Source organism: Ornithodoros turicata, chromosome 2, assembly GCF_037126465.1.
Source record: "Ornithodoros turicata isolate Travis chromosome 2, ASM3712646v1, whole genome shotgun sequence".
NCBI lineage: Eukaryota > Metazoa > Arthropoda > Arachnida > Ixodida > Argasidae > Ornithodoros > Ornithodoros turicata.
This window is the reverse complement of record NC_088202.1, coordinates 24102997-24119724: the sequence shown is the minus strand read 5'-3', so window position 1 is coordinate 24119724 and position 16728 is coordinate 24102997.

Below are 16728 nucleotides of genomic sequence, written 5' to 3'. Positions count from 1 at the left end.
ATGTTTGTGGGGGCAGCTTCAATATCACCCTCGTTTCCCCCCCCCCCCCCCCTAAAGCAAACAACAAACTCGAGACAGAGGTCGGTTACTCACACTAAGCTGTGAGGCAGTCGTCGCTCAGAAGTACACGATGACTGCCAACAAGCTTCTACGTTTTCGGGGATGCGTATAGATGCCATATAGGGTTTATTCAATATAAAGTTTGCACGTATGGATAAGCAATATGCACTGATGAGGAGGTTTAGCTTGCTCTTTACAACGGACAAAATAACGAACGAGGGCGCTGCCTGATCGATAGCTGTGCTTTCAAACTCCATAGTTGCTAGCAAATTATAAAAAAAATCAATCAAGGAAACTGTGCCCGCGTCAGAGCAAGCTCTACAGAAGCGTACGTACACTCTCTGAGGTTGCGTACCAGCAGTGATGGGTAACCTAACTCAAAATTCTACTCAAAGTAAAGTACCAAGTACCTGACATATGTAGTCCTTGAAGTACAGTACGATGTACCTTGCTGCAAATGTACTTTAAGTGAAGTACAAAGTACTAGGCAGGGTACTCTGAAGTACATATCAAGTTCATTTCCAAATTAGTTTGTATACAAATGAATGAATAGTGCAATGCAAACCTTCATTTTCTGCGTGAGGCTGTTATTTGTCATGTGACCATTTAAAAATGGTGGAATGCATAAATCAAAAGTGTGTGTGTGTGTGTGTGTGTGTATCTCCTACTCTACTATCATGCAATACCTAAAGGCCAGTCACATATTGTGAAATAGAATGACAAATAACTGCCAACGAAAATAAAAACAATGTAAAAATACATACATAAATTTCTACGTTGTTTTTCCGTTGGCACTGAACGAACCGGGGTGAGAAACCTGTGTCATCTTGCTACCTATCGCAGCGTCGTAACGTGTGTTCCCCGTGTGTGTTCATCTTCCTCCCGAACTTATAACTGAGACAACATGAAAGTATTGTTGTTAATAACTTGCCAACATTTCCAGCCTGAGAACAATGGGGTCTCTCCAAATATGCCCCCTCAAGACACAAAGATTTTGCATTTGCATTTTCCCAATTCAGTCCCGGTTGGGTACTTGAGGGGAAGGTACCAGAAAAAAAAAGTACTTAAAGTACAGTACAAAGTACGCAGTCTGGAATGCACTTGAAGTAGTGCTTGAGTACTTGGTGCTTCATGTACTTCCTATCACTCCGTACCAGGCATCACATGCTATCAGTTTTTCTCTTGCACTTCCTACTTCATTGCACCAGACAACTGTGACATCTGTGCGCCACTGAAGTGTACTCCTTAACATTGCATGCCAGTAAGCAACCGTAAAATGTTGAGAGTGCAGCACCGCGTCGAGCATTCTCTAGCAATATTTCAGCTCAAGAATGAACGCTGGCCCTCGACGTCTTCGGAGGGAAATGTTAAGTGGTAGATAAGGCGGAAGATATGCGAATACCATGGCAGTTACAGATAAAATTCCCGAGAGATGTGCCAACTGGTGGGTAATTTTGAGGTGTGTTATCGGAAGGTTTTCTGGACATTACAGGTTGTGGTCCAATTTGTTTGAAATTCACCTGGCAATCTACATTCACTCGCTTAATGATGAAAAAAAAAATCACGAGAATGAATTGAACGAATCCCAGCTCCAGCCCCATGAAAAATGGTACGCGGTGCTGTCTAGTGTCGACACCTGTCTACACATCTAACACTGTAAGCAAGAAGTAATTTTATTTCTTTTGAGAATTAGATGCATTGAATAAAATGCACGAGAGTTTAGGGGAAGTTCACAAAGGTCTAGTTGCAGTGCTAGGCAGTAAATTTCAGGGTCAGGGGAATGCAATGGGGCAGTAACTGGAATCTAGGGACAGCAAGAAAGAGTTGGTCCCCAATTTACTCATCCCCCACCCCCTTAGAGTGCAGGTTTTCTCGTTTCGTTGTGTTTGGAGTTTGGCATTTCAGTACAACGAATCGAAATTTGGCATATGTTTAAAAATGTAGTATGGTTCATATCTGGTTGTTTGGTGGCACGTTTTTGCAGAGCGTTCTGCCTGCCGGTGTGGCGTCTTGGACCGGCTTCACGAGGCATTCTGTCAACATTTCCGTTACAGAGTCTGAGGAAAACCCAGGAAAACAGCAAGACAGCACAGCTGGTCAAACCCCGGTCATCTCCCTGTCTCGGCTTGGGAAGGTGATCACTAGGGCCCGTGACTTCATGCGCACAATTTAAAAAAAAAAAAAAAATATACGCATGCAAATATGGGTTCGAAATGTCTGAACGTGCACAAAGTATGCAGATATATTATGATGCCGGGAGTGTTGCTCTGGAGGCTTTCGCGCACCTTGGAACCGCATAAATACCCAAAGTGTCTAAAACACGTTCTACAAATGAAAGTTGAAAGAGGATAGCTAACATGGTGTAATCGGTAGCATCGCTGACCAGCAATCAGAGAGTGTGGCTTCGAATCCCAGTGTCACTAATCAATTTGACTATGGACAATCCTTATTGGCAGTTGGAAAGCGTGCACCGTTGGCATTGCAGTATGCCACCATAGCAATACTCAGCTTTTAAAATGTGCACATACTGTTACGACTCGCCATTTTCGCCTTCCTCCCACAACTCGGGAAGCCATCTTCCTCACAGCCCGAGAGCCCATTCATGGGGACTAAAGGGGAGACAACGAGGTCAGCTTTCCTGGATCCACTGCCGACTCCGACCTGATTCCCAGGGACGTCGCCTATTTAAGCGAACGCTGTGACCCGCTAAAAGGAGAGAACTCTTATATACTTCTGTAAATACACTTTCTGTTTCGTTGTGCTCCTTGCCTCTGCCTACGTTCCTGCCCCAGGATGTTGGGATCGGCCTCGCTACCATCCGGCGGTTCGCAACAACTGGTGATCAGCGGCGGAATGGGATCCACGATTTCGAGATGCAACTGGTGAGCGGTTTGACTTTTGTTCTCATTTGGCCAGGAGTAGATGTGCGGGCAATCATATCTATCCGGGGGGCCCCTCTGACAGTGCTAGTTGGGTTTTACTGAGTACATCAGAGAAGTATAGGACAGTATCGTCAGGCGAGAATTGGCATCATGGATTTGACACGCTTCCTGAGGAATGATTTAATTCAGGTGTGTAGGGAATTCGGGATCACAATAGGCAGTACGGCAAGGAAGGCGCAGATCATAGAGGCTATTGTTGAGGCAGAACTTGAGGAAGATGATATAACTGAAACCCTCAAAGCAATAGAACAGAAGCAACAGGAGGAGAAAGAGCGTGAAAAACAAGCTCTTGAGTTAGATAGACTGAAACTCGAGCAGATAAGGGAGTCTCGGAACCTAGAATTGGAAAAGCTGAAGCTAGAATTAGAGCTCCAAAGGGAAGCTACGAGTCAGTCGCAGAGTCGGCAATGTGTGCCGAGAGCGGAAAACCTAGATATGTCAAGGTTCTTGCAACCATTCAAGATTGGCCAGGATATCGGACTATTCCTCGTTAATTTTGAACGGGCGTGCGAAAGGGAAGCGTATGCTAAAGGGACTTGGCCAGCCAGATTGTTGACGGTGATTCCGTGTGAGGCCGCGCACAGCGTAGCTCGTCTTTCAGCAGAGGACGCCAAGAACTACGACAAAGTGAAGCAGAGTTTGCTAAAGCGATTTCGTCTCTCTGCCGAAGCATTTAGACTAAGATTCCGCAATGGGACTGGGAGGAATGTGCGCAGTGTTGACGAACGGGCATTTGACATAAAGGCAAACCTGCGCGAATGGTTGAAAATTTCGGATGCGTTCGGTAACGCCGAAAAAACTGTTGAGGTGTCCGCAATGGAACAGTTCTTTCAAGAGATTCGCGGAAACATCAGGAACTTTATCCGAGATGAGTCCGGCGTGACTACAATAGAGGCCGCCGCGGACCACGCAGACGAATATGTCTCATTGAGAGGGTTAGACGCTAAGGAGGCCGAACACCGGCAGAAAACGGGAACAAAGGGAGAGCACCCACGAAGACAGTTCTGAGACCGACCAGACAGGCTTAGCAAATGGGTATCAGAAGGAAGAGGAGAGGCGCGATGAAAGAGCAAAAGTGAAAGCTTTTGAGAAAAAGCAACCCATTGTTTGTTATAAGTGTCACGAAGAAGGGCACATAGCTGCAGGATGTCGCAAAGCGTACATAGCAATGGCACTTCAGGTAGATGGGGACGACAAAGAGATTTTTAGGCCGTATTTAAGCAATCAAAGAGTCAACGGCAAGAAGTGCAAGGTTCTGCGGGACACTGGTGCGTCCATTGATGTTGTACACTCCTCGTACGTTTCGTCGCAACAGTACACTGCGAAACGTGTTTGGGTGCGGCAAGCCATAGGCGGGGAAGAAATTAGCCCGCCCTTGGCAGATGTGCGATTGAGTGGCACGTTTGGGGAATTTAAGTCGACAGCGGCTGTATCGCCTGCGCTTCCTCAAGAATTTTCACATGTGTTATCGAATAGAACGGTCTACCTAATGCGTAAGAACGGCTTCAAGGTTGACCTAGAGTCAGGTTGACGACGTAACGAGAAAAATAACTGGTACTAAAAGTTGGCGTTGGAAGGGAGGCAGAAAACGCATGAGGTAGAAAGGTGGCATATAGGTATTTCATTGCTGAACGGCCGTAGGTTTGTAGATCATTTTGTGTTGAGTAAGCGGTCATAGGAAACGCTCACCTTAACGCAGACTGCCTAGTAGAGCGTGATTTGCGATTTTCTGCGCTGGCCTGCCTATTGGACCAAATTGAGAGGGGATCAGAAAACGAAGTCATGTCCTGATAGAACCGAGGGAAGACTGGCAAGGAAGTGATATGAATTTTGTCTTACGATATTGTCCTGATTGTTTCAAAATTTTTTAGATACAAAAATTTAATGATGGTAGGTTTTTGTATGAAGCAAATTATCCTGGCTGGATGATGACGAAGGATAACGGCTACGAGGTTGTAAACTGTGGATTGTGGCGTCTTGTTTTGTTGTTGTTTTACCATGTTATTGTGTATCCGTCGATGAGATTTTGCCATCCAACCCTGAAAGTCGTCACGGGCAATTATTTATGGAGCAACGCCTGAAAACTGCGGGAGCTGAATGCGACCAGTCAGGCGACGTGGGAAAAAAGCAAACAACGTATCGTCACCATTGGAGGAAGCTGACCTATGCCTTGAATCTGAATCGGTCACTGGAGGCCCCGACACCAACCTACAAAAGGTCATCGGAAAACCAGACTGCCAATCCTGTACATGTCATCTCCTGTGGACTGCACTGTTGGACTGAAGCCCGTCGGAGATCAACCCGGGGCGGCGACGAGCTGTTACGACTCGCCATTTTCGCCTTCCTCCCACAACTCGGGAAGCCATCTTCCTCACATCCCGAGAGCCCATTCATGGGGACTAAAGGGGAGACAACGAGGTCAGCTTTCCTGGATCCACTGCCGACTCCGAACTGATTCCCAGGGACGTCGCCCATTTAAGCGAACGCTGTGACTCGCTAAAAGGAGATAACTCTTGTATACTTCTGTAAATACACTTTCTGTTTCGTTGTGCTCCTTGCCTCTGCCTACGTTCCTGCCCCAGGATGTTGGGACTGGCCTCGCTACCATCTTGCGGTTCGCAACGATACGCATGCGTATGCATTTTTAAATGGGACGGTTAGCCAGTTAAGAGAGCCATGAACGACGAAAATGTGCGCTATGTGGCTGCATGTCATTCCGGCGAATGAGCTAGCTACGTACCTCATCAATGCACCATGTGCAAACAGGTCTTCGTTGTGTTGTTCATTCACTTCGAAAATGACCCTCGCAGACAGCAGTACTTTCATTCGTTTACATTTATGAAGCACAACTTCAACTCGCTTTTTAAGTAAGCAGATCTTTGTAAGTTAGGAAGTGCAGACCTTAGGTTAATCTCAAGAAAGTTAAGAGTTCTCCCCGCCTTCATGACCACATTTTTTTTCTACATGTAAGTTCCACGTTCCACCTTACGCTAATGCGACACCTAGATAATTAGTAGAATAGTTTGTACAGATCAGATCTCCGTCAATTTAATAGCGTCCTGTGATTGTTTTCTTTTGCCTGGTAAGCGGCACGTGAACGCACTTGTTTGAGTTCAGATGCATCTTCCATTTCGACCACCAATCATGTAACGAGTACTAAATCTCGTTGCAGCTGGCTAACATAGGCTTTGCTGTTGATTACTCTGTGCAAAACACAGTCATCGGCAATCAACAGCATTGAACATGAAATGCCCAGAGGAATGTCATTGATAGAAACCAAAAATAAAAGTGTTCGTAAGACAGAATCATGGGCTACACTTGATGGGACATCAACAGAAGGAGAACGTTTACTATTCAAGACAGATTGGCGGAGGTGAGGTAAGAAATTTCCAATCCACTTTCTCACATAGTCCAGTCTGCATTGAGTTTGTGCAACAGAATTGAATGCGAGGCTGTATAGAATGATTTCCGAAAACCTAGGAAAATACAATGTCTGGGACACTCCTTTCACATTAGCAGCCGGTTTGTGATAATGTTCTACAAGTTGCGTATTACGAGATAACCCCTGTGAAATGCATGTTGTTCTTTAACCAGTAAGTTGTTACGCACCAAGTGGCACCTTGTATAAAATGTGTTCCATGATTTTGCAGGAAACCGAAGTTAGAAATATTCGCATGTAGTTTGCCACAGCTTTTCTGAAACCCCCTTTGTGAACGTGCGCAACGTGAGCAATCTTCCAATGACCTGTAGGTAGATACTACGCAAACATTACATGAACATAAAGTGACATAGGCATTGTGGAGCACTTATTTGTTGTTGTTGTTCTGCAGCACTTCATCACTTTGTGAGACCCCGGTCACTCGTGCTCCACTCATCAATACGTTACAAGAACGCCTCGATGCCACTCACACTAAACAGCAACTACCAAGAGAAATACAATAATGTGTCGCTGAGTTTATAGTGCACCAACATAAACGAGATTTATGTTTTTGTTTGTTTGTTTCTCTTTCAAGTTTCGCATGATTATTCGTGAGTGTTGCGGTCTGTAGTTCTGAAGGGATGAGAGATGCACGAAATCGAATTGTGCGACTGAACTCCTGGAACACAAAAGACGGCGGTATTAATAACAAAATTTTAGCAAATAAAGTATACCGATGCATGCAGCGAGAGCAACATTTCAGGAGGGGTCCTATGGAATCCCTACATGGAGGGACGAGGGTTTGGCACTCGTTTCCCTCTCCCATTTTTTTATTGCGCGTTAGCGTCGCGAAGCAACTATGGCTATGAGCGGTGTACAGATGTGGAACAGATGTAGAGAGGACAGCGGAAAAGACCTGGAGACAGTGGGTTAGTATGCTCCCTGGCTTGAGTTCAAGAGGAACTGTGCCCACATTGCCTCCGAAACTCTACAGGAAAACTCTGGAAAAACCTCACAAAGGAAGAACCTGGCACAGCACAGACGGGAATAGTGGCCGAACCGACCACCTCCCAGTCCTCAGCACGACCTTGGCTACCTCCTTTGAGTGGATGCTCATATCCATCCGGCTATGTCGCTGGTGGTTGCCATACAAAAACACATACATCTGTTTTCCCCGATTTCCTCGCTATTAATGCAGTGAATTGTATGAGTGGTTGAACGAGTGGTCCTCTTGACCTAGTAGGACTCCTGTTTTCAAAATACTGAAGAATGCCTCAGCTGAAGAGCCACTTTCGGACTGACTCATGGTACCCGTTTGTGGCCTCAGCAATGTGATTAAAAGGGCAGTACGCTCAGTCACTTAGTCAAGCTGAGTTTCGGCGGTACAAAGCACCACATGGGCCATGACAGCCGGCTCTCTTTAGTGCAAAAGAGCCAGCTCACGGATTTAGAGTGTCTCTGAGGTTCTTCGATAAATAGGAGGATAAGGCTAATAAGTTTGCCATCGAAAACTGAATAAGGTGACTGAAACTGAAAATAATACTATGCTCCACTGGATGAAACAGCACAGGACGCAACACAAAGAAACATACAAACAACACAGCCGCTGACTTCAAACTATTCTGCTAAGAGGAACCAGGCTTCTCTTATACCCCTGTCACATCGCAAACTGAATGGCATTCCCCGCGAATGACAGTCACACCCAATATCGTTCGTTTGTCTTGCATCGAGCTACACGAAGAAACAGAATGTCAATCGCAAACGATGTCACTGCCAATGATTAAGACACCAGGGCCGAACATATGAAGCGTTATATAGGTACACCAGTTCTGTTTTTATTTATCTGTTCGAAACTAGCGAAACATTAGATTATTTCCCAAAATTGTTGTGTTTTGAACGACACATAGTTGGGTAAGTATCACGAGCAAAGGAAGGTACACTGATCTCTATGTATAAAGTCTGGATCGCGCATAGCAGATGGGCTCGTGGGAGAGAGGTGCCTCAGCTGAAGAGCCACTTTCAGACTAACTCATGGTACCCGTATGTGGCCTCAGCAATGTGATTAAAAGGGCAGTACGCTCAGTCACTTAGTCAAGCTGAGTTTCGGCGGTACAAAGGACCACATGGGCCATGACAGCCGGCTCTCTTTAGTGCAAAAGAGCCAGCTCACGGATTTAGAGTGTCTCTGAGGTTCTTCGATAAATAGGAGGATAAGGCTAATAAGTTTGCCATCGAAAACTGAATAAGGTGACTGAAACTGAAAATAATACTATGCTCCACTGGATGAAACAGCACAGGACGCAACACAAAGAAACATACAAACAACACAGCCGCTGACTTCAAACTATTCTGCTAAGAAGAACCAGGCTTCTCTTATACCCCTGTCACATCGCAAACTGAATGGCATTCCCCGCGAATGACAGTCACACCCAATATCGTTCGTTTGTCTTGCATCGAGCTACAGGAAGAAACAGAATGTCAGTCGCAAACGATGTCACTGCCAATGATTAAGACACCAGGGCCGAACATATGAAGCGTTATATAGGTACACCAGTTCTGTTTTTATTTATCTGTTCGAAACTAGCGAAACATTAGATTATTTCCCAAAATCGTTGTGTTTTGAACGACACATAGTTGGGTAAGTATCACGAGCAAAGGAAGGTACACTGATCTCTATGTATAAAGTCTGGATCGCGCATAGCAGATGGGCTCGTTGGAGAGAGGTGCCTCAGCTGAAGAGCCACTTCCAGACTGACTCATGGTACCCGTTTGTGGCCTCAGCAATGTGATTAAAGGGGCAGTACGCTCAGTCACTTAGTCAAGCTGAGTTTCGGCGGTACAAAGGACCACATGGGCCATGACAGCCGGCTCTTTTTAGTGCAAAAGAGCCAGCTCACGGATTTAGAGTGTCTCTGAGGTTCTTCGATAAATAGGAGGATAAGGCTAATAAGTTTGCCATCGAAAACTGAATAAGGTGACTGAAACTGAAAATAATACTATGCTCCACTGGATGAAACAGCACAGGACGCAACACAAAGAAACATACAAACAACACAGCCGCTGACTTCAAACTATTCTGCTAAGAGGAACCAGGCTTCTCTTATACCCCTGTCACATCGCAAACTGAATGGCATTCCCCGCGAATGACAGTCACACCCAATATCGTTCGTTTGTCTTGCATCGAGCTACACGAAGAAACAGAATGTCAATCGCAAACGATGTCACTGCCAATGATTAAGACACCAGGGCCGAACATATGAAGCGTTATATAGGTACACCAGTTCTGTTTTTATTTATCTGTTCGAAACTAGCGAAACATTAGATTATTTCCCAAAATTGTTGTGTTTTGAACGACACATAGTTGGGTAAGTATCACGAGCAAAGGAAGGTACACTGATCTCTATGTATAAAGTCTGGATCGCGCAAAGGAGATGGGCTCGTGGGAGAGAGGTGCGGCACCCGACCACCATGTTGGACGGCCCAATAGCGTTGGCCGCTCCCATTGGAAACAATGGGAAGCGAACTGATTTGGAACATTTATTGCACCTTAAACGCTCCTCATTGCTGATTAGCACATAATTTTCTTAGCAGTAAGTGTGCCGATCTATTCCAACCGTGCTTCAGCGGTGTTCCTGTAGTTTTTAATGGCAATTGCTTTATTTTTCTCCGCTGCCTGTACTCCGAATATGGGATCGCTAGTGTCGTGCACAGGAAGCATACGCAATGAGAAATTCGGTATATGTAAGCCTATAAAATTAATTATTTTTGCTCTGAGAGGGTTTACACTGTTTGTTCTTGTAGTTCCATTTTTCTTTCTTTTTTGTGATTTTCGTCGGTTGTCTGGTTCACGTGTGGTGTTCTGTAGTTTTCGTTCATTATTTTGCGGTCTTCCTGTGGCGTTCCGTGGTTTTCGTTCGATATTGTGTAGTTTTCATTTGGTGTTGTATAGTTCCCGTTTGTCTTTTTCCATAATCGTATGATAAGCTACGAGTGTATGTGTGTTCTACAACTTCGACCCTTATTGTGAAGGGGCTCATTATTCCATTCACCACATCACCGCCAGCAATGGGGCAGAGATACCTCTCCTGGCGATGAAACTCCCCATTCCTCATCTTAAAATAACGTTGTTGTCACGAGTGCGTTGCAGTTGTTCAGCTGCCAGCGTACTTCATTACAGAAATTCGAAGCGCTGTGCACGAAGAGCATGCACACGCATGACTTATCACACACGCTGTAGGAGTGACTGCACATACGAGGTTAACACAGCAGTTTCTTTACTTCCACTGTACCTCACAAATTAAAAGAACAGTGGAACAAATCGGCGTATTGGCGCAGGTTGTGCATCCGCTTCTTCGACACGGCTGGGCGACTGTGAGGGGAACCCCATTCCCCCATTATAGCACAAGCCCATTCTTTATAGGAAATACATGGTTTTGAGATTGATAGTAGCAGCCACACATGCTTTCTTAGTACGTAATGGCACCAGTGAAGTACCAAAGCAAGGAAGTCCGAGCTGTCAGATGCATGCTATACGAATAAACACGATTTTTCCTCAAGATGGAAAGCTTACGTGTGAAAAATCATCCCCCTTTCCGTGTCCGTGAGTGAAGTGTACTCAAAACTGCAACAAACTGGCATGACATGCCCTTTAATTTTAAGAAAACTAAAAAAAAAGCGGTCAGCCCCGCTTGAACTAAATGCAGACGACAGGATACGATGGGCCCACCAATATGGCGGCCGGCGACCACGCTGTGGCGCACCCTATGTGCGATCCAGCATATATTCTAGAAATCAGTGGACAGGTAGGAAACCTATCTGCGTTGCTCTTGGCAACATGGCAATTGGGAACGAGGGTAGTTCTCCGAAAGACAGTACTAAGCCTTCCTTCCCTCATGTCAAAAGTTATCAAATTCATGATGAAATATTTGGAGTGAAAATTTTCATTCCGTTTTTATTTCTTCAGACGTTTTATTGTTGTTGCATTTGCTACCTCTCTACTGCCAGGGTGCGCAGGCGGTGCGAGAGGGGAAAGCGAATGAGTTCCCCGAAATCATTCGCTGTGCGAATGCAATTCGCATGTATTGCCATTTGGTTTCACCGCGTGACACAGAACGAATGTCATTCGCTGGGAATGGCATTCAATTTGCCGTGTGACTGTGGTGTTAACACCCTGCTCAAACCTGATGCGTCACACATTCGCCACCTGTTGAAACAAAATATCCCTATCATTAACACGAAATGCTTATCAAACAGAACAATGACTCACTATTTTACGACATGCTCGTAGTCAGTTCCAGGTATTTTATCTATTTCGGTCTGCTATCGAAGCAGAGCTCAGTCAGCGGTTGCGTTGTTTCAATCTTTCTTGGTGTTGCCTCCTGTGGTATTTCTTGCAGTGTACCTACGCACCCACTACTCGAGTTCTCCGTCTTACTCTATTACTATGCTGACACTTTAGCTAGGTTTATTTCTCCAGTAATTGCAAAGATACCCATCACGTGTCTTATCTACTGCAGAGAATAGTAGCACAGCCTTGAATTCAGTACGGAAAGTTTTTATGCTTGACGGTACGGAATGACGTATGCTGTTCGATACTGTGACAATCTACTTTATGACCGAAATTGGCAAGAACGGCCATGGTTATATTCATCAGGATAGATTGCAGATGAATTCCTGACAGACGGAGTCATTCTATGTAACAGGACATTCTGTACTGTTTTTGGTCTGGCGGTTAGCGTCCCCTCATACAAAAAGAAGCACACGCAAATTTGCGATATTACAATAGCGATGGAAAACATGCAAAAAAAATGGTTGTGCGTGCCTGAACGGAGGTTGCCCGGACGTGGGTGCTGCGTTGAGCACGTCAGATAGTTCATGCTTTTTGTGCATGCATAATGTTCAAGTCCCCTACACATTATGTTAAGAATAAATCACGAGAATCAACGCACAAAAAGAATTGCTCAAATATTTCCCCTAATATATAAGTAATCTACGGGTAAGAATATATCGTTAAACATAAATCGTTTCAGAATCCCCCTAATCCAGCCTAGGGTTGCTGCAGTCACGATGTGTGGCCGCGAGTGAAATGAACAATCCGCTTCGGGTAATCGTCCCGAAGACGGCGAACTTCATTGGGCTCCTATGAGCATGAGTATACTTCGTAGTTCGATACTTCGTACGTGAGGAAACAGTGCTTCACTTGAACGACAGTGTAAAGCGAACTCGGGACACATGTAGGAAGGAACGAGCGCTCACCACTGACCCCGTTCTTATCGATGCTTTGGCAACCGAAATTAGTGTAACATGGGTTACACTAATGAATCTCAAAGAATAAACCCTTTAAGAAAAATCTTTCAAAATATATCGTTTGACAACAAACCTCGTAACGAATCAACAGCCTAACAGCCAGAAGGGCAACCACAAATGCTATAAACAAGCATATAAATATTGGTTTAGTTAAAGGGTGGTCTCGGAACAAAAGGCGATGGAGTCTTCTCTTACTTTTGCAATTATTCACATGTCTCAAAGGCAATTACGGAATATCCCGGCTGAAAACGGCGCACGCGTCACAAAAATATTTTTGAATAGTGAGAAGCGGTGATTCTGAGCTGCCTCTGTAAGGACGTGTTGCTATAGCAGGACTGCATCACAGGGTATGCGCCCGCTTGATCTGTGCTTGCATTCATTCAACGCTTTAGAGTTTTCTCGTTTTTTGTGCAACAATGAGTGAAACAACAACAACAACTTTATTACGGGATGACGATGGAGGAGTTTCGTCGCCGCGGGCGCTGCTCTACCCCATTGCTGGGGGTGGTGCGGGGAATGCAATAAAGCGCCCCTTCAGAATAAGGATCGAAGTCCTGTGGTGTACAGAAAGGTGAAGAGAGCCTTGAGGGCAGAGCTTTGGTGTGCTGGTTGTGGCCAGGGACCAAGTAATTTTGTGAGAGAGAGAGAGGGGGGGGGGTGTCTAGCTTGTTGAGGGATCCGGAGAGTACGGTCCGGGAAGGTTGGTAGTGTGGGCAATGGAGAACAATGTGCTCTAGGTCTTCAACAGCACCGCAGTGGCTGGTCGGGAAGATATTCAGCTCAGATTTGAGGAAACGCATTAAATGAGTACTAAAATGCCAGCACAAGTTCACTTCAAATTACTTTACACGTTAAGTTAACTTCGCACTTGTTCGGTAATTCAAAACTTTGAGTCTGTTACGAAGCTGCAATCAGAATTATACCGGACTCTTTCTTGCTTCGGCACCACGCAGTGAACGTCGCTTGAGCTCGTGCATCTGGTATACAGTTTTAGTCAATGCTGCGCGTGCTGATTGTGCTCAAGATCTTCTACAGCACCACAGTGACAGCGTTGGGGAGAGTCAACATGTCTCAAGTGGTAGCGCCACTGTGGTGTGAAGATCTCCTCTCACCAGTGCAATACGCGTCCGTCTCCGAGACGAGAGAGCTGTTTCGGCGGCGCTGTCAGCCTGCTCATTGCGTTCGACACCGGAATGAGCTGGAACCCATTGGAGAACGAGCCCGTGCCCTGCTTCGTAGACAAGTTTCTAAGCCATTAACGATCCCATAACCAAGGTGCGGAGAAGCCTCGGATACCAGAATTTTCAATTGCTTGCAGCGCAGATGTTGAGTCAGTGAATACCACCCAATTCCATGTGATAAAGTGAACGATGTGCTGCAAAAAGAAAAGTATGGCATTCAGTTCCGCAGCTGTGGACGATGTCTGAGACGAAAGGCGCAACTACGCCTTCGGATGGGATGACGAATGCCGACGCGGAATTGCCATTTCGAGATGCGCCATCGGTGTATGCGGCAGCAGCGCTAGAAAACTTCGCGTCTACGAGAGCATAAAAATGGGCTCGAAGGACTTGAGGGGGATCCTGATCTCTGCGGTCTTGGAGGTCCGGAAGACGTGCGAAGATGGGTGGCACAGGCAGAGCCCAGGGGGCGTTCGGCGGTGTGACGTCCTCTGGTATGAAGCAAGTGAGACCGCGGCGTGTCCTCTGCGCTACGCGATATACAAAGCACTTTCAGGACGGTATCGCATTTTCCTGAGGAGTGGGTGACTGGGAATGTGCGCATGCAAACGTAGCAAGTGTCGAGCCGTTTCTCGCTCATGGAGGACATCCAGCGGGAGTTCACCTACTTCAGCTGGGACTTGCCGTGTTTCTTGGAACTCGAAGGCAGCGACGAAGGGTTGGGGCGAACAGGGTCCGGAGGGTATTTAACGATGTTGTAGAAACCCTGTGCAAGACTGGAAGACTGTAAAGCACAGTCGCCCTCACGAAAGCCGCGTGGACGGCTAGAAGGGAGCGTTGATCACAGCCCCAGCCTAAGCCAGAAAGATGTTGAATTGCAAGAAGCCATCGCTGCATTTTGGTTTCAAGGTGCTTAATGTGGCGAGCCCAGCGCAAGTTCGAGTCCAGGACCACACCAGGATCACTACTCTTTTCACACTGAGTGAAAAGAGCAGTGGTGCAAAGTGTTTCAGGAACACTTTCGACAACAAATCGATTTCTATGTGGGTTGTTGCTTGTGTTCGCTTCCCGAAAGATGAAAAGCGTCGCCATGACTGGGAGTTCTTCGAAAGACTGAAATCCAGTAGAATGATTCTACACAGTGTTTAATATGTTCCGACTATTTCGAATCTGGGGGATGTTCGACATCAGAGCACATATGATGCACGCGCAGGCGTCTTCGGAGAACGAAAAGTGTTTGCCAGCCCCGGTTCCTACGCTTTTCCAGTATGCTTCTATGACAACTAAACGTGGGGGGTACGCAAAAAGAAGACTCAAATGGATATACAATATACAGGCTGATGTTGATATTACTTCCGCAGATAATCGACAGAAGTCTGATAAAACTACACATGCATAGATTACAGATTATACTCTGAATGTGCGGATCAGTATGCTCGTCATACGCGGCGAACCTTCGTGCAACTCAGACGTTGCTGTCCGCGTCCACCAGTGGTTCCGAAGAATCGCACTCTTCATCGCACTCGTCCGAGTCAGATGAAAAGCATACATGGTCGTAATGGCGTGAACCCATGACGGAACAGTGCTCCTAAACCGCTGTGACCGCCCGCGACGCATGCCTATACTTGTGCTGCATACCCGGTGACGTCATGCGCTGTCATCCTGCAGGCGATCTAAGAAAGGTAAATATTGTACGCCTCCTTTTCGGACTATGGTGTCGGTTTGGATTATGTTTTGTTTATTATAATATTACCTTTTATTTATTTATTTGTTTATTAGGTTTATATTATATTTTAGTTATTATTACATCGTGTAAGAGGAAAACCATGCCCATGGCCGGTACTTGGAAGCCAATATGTACCAGAAGCGTCTGCAACAATTGTTTTTAAAGATCGCTCCGAAGTCTCCCTTTAAAGGGAATAGTATCCCTAATAGGAAGGGCAACGGTGGTATCTTCAGATCTATGGTCGCCGCTATTCTGTGTTTTTTGAGTGACTTAAATCTGGAAATGAGCAAGTTCGACCAAACCGCATCTCCTAATTTTATTCTGGTCAGATACGAGCATTCTTTTTCCTGATAAGAAGTCTATACATCGAAATGACCCAATGTGTTTTCAAAACAGGATATGGAGGCATTGATAGCGTCAGATATGAATAGGCTCTGAATTTTTCTTCACGGACAACACAGTGTGGGGAGACAGATTCCATGGGAAAGTTAAAGGGTGCGGGACCCCTTCATAGATGTGGTTCATTACATGATGGACGCATTGGGCTGCACGCCGGAATACTGAGCAAAAAGATTTATTCTTCTACGTGTCGTACCTAGCGAGACACAATAAGCCCTCGAATACACTCCCGAGCAAAGCACAGACGTCACACAGCTCAGAGTTGCGCACATTCCCATTGGCAGCCAAAAGCACGTGACTTCTCGCGGGCTTCCTCACTGGTGGTGGCGAGAGCTGTGATGTCAGAGGCACATGAGTTTCGGCAGTCGCCGTGTCCACTTTCTTCGCTTCTGCAGTGAATCGTTGCGGGAATAGAAGGGCGCCATAGCTGTGAAACTTTCAATGCACGTTCACGTCGGTGCAAAGAACCGTCTCCTGGAAAGGCCTGTCGCAACCCCTTTCCGTGTGCTTTAGATAATGGAACAAAAAAAAAAAAAGAAAAACAGCGAAGTCTGAATAAGACATAGAACAGGCAGAAAAGCAGCTCTAGATTATTAAATGTGAAATACAAATAATAAAAGACAACAAACATCTCTGGGGAAGGTACCGCGTACCAAAAAAACTAAATAAATACAGCATTTGAGTACGGTACGCAGCATA